Source organism: Sinocyclocheilus grahami, unplaced genomic scaffold, assembly GCF_001515645.1.
Source record: "Sinocyclocheilus grahami isolate Dianchi unplaced genomic scaffold, SAMN03320097.WGS_v1.1 scaffold714.1, whole genome shotgun sequence".
Lineage (NCBI taxonomy): Eukaryota > Metazoa > Chordata > Actinopteri > Cypriniformes > Cyprinidae > Sinocyclocheilus > Sinocyclocheilus grahami.
In genome coordinates this window covers 76,414-80,568 of record NW_015505893.1, presented here as the reverse complement: position 1 = coordinate 80,568, position 4,155 = coordinate 76,414, and positions in this window count along the sequence as shown.

The window sequence follows — 4,155 nt, the reverse complement described above, 5'->3', positions numbered from 1 at the left end:
ATGAATATAGCCACAATCTCACTTTTTCCTCAAACCCAATAAAGACCTAGCATTACCGTCAAGCTAACGCCCATGGAATAGAAAGGGTCACATCATCTATAATACATACAGATCAGACCGGTTTCATTAAAGGTAGACTAGCATCCACCAATACATGCAGACTTTTCAACTTAATGTATTATTCTTCAGTTCAAAAAGCAAAAACCATCATAGTTACTCTGAATGCAGAAAAAACTTTTGATAGGGTCAACTGGAAATTCCTGTTTTGGTTTTGGGGAGTCATTCATTAACTGGATCAAAAATCTGTATATATCACCTTCATCCACTGTTATCACCAATGGACTAACATCACCGGGGGACTAGACAAGGATCCTACTCTCCCCCTGTAATGAGCCGTCAGTCTGGTTGAGATCCATTTGCAGCTTTATTAAAAAGCTAATCAGAGTGCAAACAGGCAGGGTCAATATCCAGCAAAACAATATCCAAGCAAGGCTAAACAGTTTCAACGTCAGCAGACAGGCAATAGGTCGGGACAGGCGACTCAACGATCACAAACAATGTCCAGGTGAATCAATAGGCAGGCAGCAGAGAATAATAGTGAGAAAACAATCCAGGATAGTACATGAGAAAAGGCAGACCAAATAGAGAATGCTCAGAATTGTCAGCCATGGCAAGAACAAGACTTTGCAATGAACAAGCTAAAGTGCACCACTTAAACAGTCCCGGTAATGGGCAACAGGGGAGATGGTAATGAGTTCTATGTACATGGGCTTGTGGGAAATTAAGTCCATGAACGGGTTAAAACTCAGGGGACTGAGACCTCTGGTGGTTAGTGGGAGGTACCACAGGAGTTGGACTCGTGACTCCCCCTGACTATTTTCCATTTTTATTGAACCGTTAGCAGCAGCCATCCACCAAAACAGGTACACTGAAGTTTTTACGCAGATTACTTATTTCATTATGACATCAATACAAGAAACAATTACATTTATTGATTCATTCTCTAATATTTCTGAATATTCAGTAAACTGGAGTAAATCTTCTATTCTTTCATTACATCCCAACAGCTTGGATGTGACATCCCAGACACCACTTATCCCTTTATGCACCAATCGCATCACATATTTAGGCATTAATGTTTCCCTCAGGCTGTCAGGATTGTTTAGTCTCAATTTCACTCTATTACTTAAAACAATAAATGATCTTCAACGCTGGATGAACTTACCACTATCCATTATGGAGAATATCAGTAATTATGACTGTACACCCTAAACTAAACTAATTATTCTCAATGATTCCAACACAACCCACCCTCACCTGCTTTAAATCTTTAGAATCCATTATTACCAAATTCTACTGCAAAAAATAAGACCCAGGGAATTAAATTGACTACCCTACGGAAACCAAAAACAAAAGGAGAAACGGAAGCACCACATTTCTTCCACTACTTTATGGCCAACCAGCTTTATAATATATACAAATGGATTCATCCACACCCTTCAAACATAGGGCTAGATGTTGAGCAAACAATTTGAAATTATATTCGCATGTCAGACTTACAGTCAGACAATAAAAAACAAACAAAAAACACTCCTGTATTAAAACGCTTGAATCAACATGCACAACTGCCAAAATGTCTCTATATTGCAATCATTATGATGACACTTGTAATAATCACTTTAATGAGCTTCTGCCTAAAATTAAATTATGTTAGCTAACTGTATGATTCTATTATCTTGAAATGAACATTACTTAGACACATTCACACCTAAGTATACTTGGGCCTTTAAAATGCTGTGGATGTGCTCACAGGAGGCCATTAAAAGGATTATCATTAGGCTGTGACATGGACAAAGTACAGATCAACTGGTTAGAAGCTGTGGTCAACACGATGAGAGGATTCTGTTCATATATCAGAATCAATCCAGTGATCATCCTACTTTAAATGTTGTTACACTAAATACACATTTAATACACCATTAAAGGAAAGTTTTTTTCTGCTGGCTTGTGAAAAGGTGATGTGTGATCTTCTGCTTTACAACAGCATATTGTGCAGCCACTGGGTTTGAATTACATCAACACAACAACTGAACCTTAAATTAAAAAAGGTATTTGTCTATTTTTTTCTTACATTTTGCAAATGCCCAGCTCACTAGTATGTGGCACAAGTGCATGTCTCTTTGTAGCGTAAGGGAGCGCAGTTAAAGCTCTACTGCTTAACCGTGCACACAGCTTGGATCACAGTTCATTTCAGTTAATGTAGCAATATGCATAATAACAGATTAGTTGTTATGAAGGTATAAATGGCAAAAAGTTAAAAGTAGATTACTGGCCTAAAAATACTAAAAACTAAAAATAAATTTTTAAAAATAATGAAAACTTTCAGATGCTAGTATACAGTATGTGTGTTCTCAATTATTTGTTTGTTTATGATTTATATATGCATTTTGTGTGTGTTCACATGTATAATATGACAATTATTCTTGAATAAGACACATTCAGAATATCACGTAGAAATACTAATACACAAACAACTGCCGGCAATAATTTGATCTCAGTTTGTTTTGGTTGATTTTACAGTTTAGCCACGCTGCATTTTTTTTTTAACAGTTGGAAAATGATGACAGACATCAGATATAAATGCATGCTTATAGTTTAACAGAGAGGTACCTGGGCTGAAAGAATGATAAGAAATTATCAAAGGAAAAGAGAAGAGAGGGTGACCATGATGGGCAAACGCTCTCTCTCTTACTTGTTCGAGCATGACTCAAGTCTGGCTGCTGCTGGGGCATGAGACTGTTCTCGTCCTCTGTGTGTCTTCTTTATCCACTCTGAAAATGGGATATAAATCTACAAAATAAATTATATGCATGCATCACGTCTGCTTTCTGTCTTAATATTCCAACTGACTGATTTGTCTCTGAAACGGTTAGGACTTGTTTTTGTATTTATCTTTGCATCTGATTCATCGCAGGCCCCATTTATCTGAGAGTAGGCACCTGATTTTTTGAGTGAAAAAAAATCATTATTTATGAATAATTTTCACAGATCAGATGCAAGGATAAAAACAAAACCAGTCCTAAATTAAAGAAAACAAGTTGACAAAAAGATTGAATCCAATATTTGATGATAATATAGCATAATGAGAGATTTAAAAGCAATTTTTTGTAGGCCGGTCATTTTTGACCGGGGACACCACAAGTGTTTCAAGATTCAGGAATTCAAGAACTCTGCATTATCTGACCCATTCATTTCAGGTCTTGCAGTCTCTACTAATGAGCTGATGGGTTGAATCAGCTGCATTTGATTAGGAAGTGTTCAGAAATGTATACTGTTCGTGTTCCTCCAGGGGCCCGTTCTTCGTATGCCGCTTATTACATCTGAGATGATTTGAAAGGTTCCAGATCTTCTAATCCTGATAACTGATCTCTGGCTAATTTGCGTATTACCGTATTGTCCCGAATATAAGACGATGTTTTTTTCTTGGAAATACATCTGAAAAAACGCGTTCGTCTTATATTCAGGGTCTAGACTTTGACATGTCAATAATACACCCACAACAATAGGTGGCGCCAAATATGCATAAAACGAGTGTGCCATGATATACGTAATGTAATGCGTGTTGTAAAGATCGCGAGTAAAAACAAAAGAAAAAGAAAAGCTTACAGCTGCATAAGTTGTGACTGTCACGTTAGCCTGATGGGACCAAACTCTCCTTGTGATTTTAAAATGTAAGACAGTACCCAGATTTGAAGACTACAGTAAGATTTAACTTCTACTGTTAATAAGATTTTGGTAGGCCACTATTAGATGGATAATTCAGATGGGCTACTTGTTTTTTTTGTTTTTTTAATGGTCAAAAAATCAAAAAAATTATATATATTTTTAAATGTGATTGTTGGTACATTTGACCAGTTTTTACCATACTTTCAAAACAAAAATTAACATAGGAAAAATATGCAATATGAAAATTATTGAAAACAAAATGTGTTTTACTGAGAAAAAACAAGATTTGGTTTTTAAAAAGCCTTTTTCCTACATCTGGAAAAAGGGGGGTCGTCTTATATTCGGGCCAATACGATTAAAATATCTGGATTTAAACGTAGATTAAAATATCTGGATTAAGGTCTAGGATTACTGCGCGTTCTCGTGTTC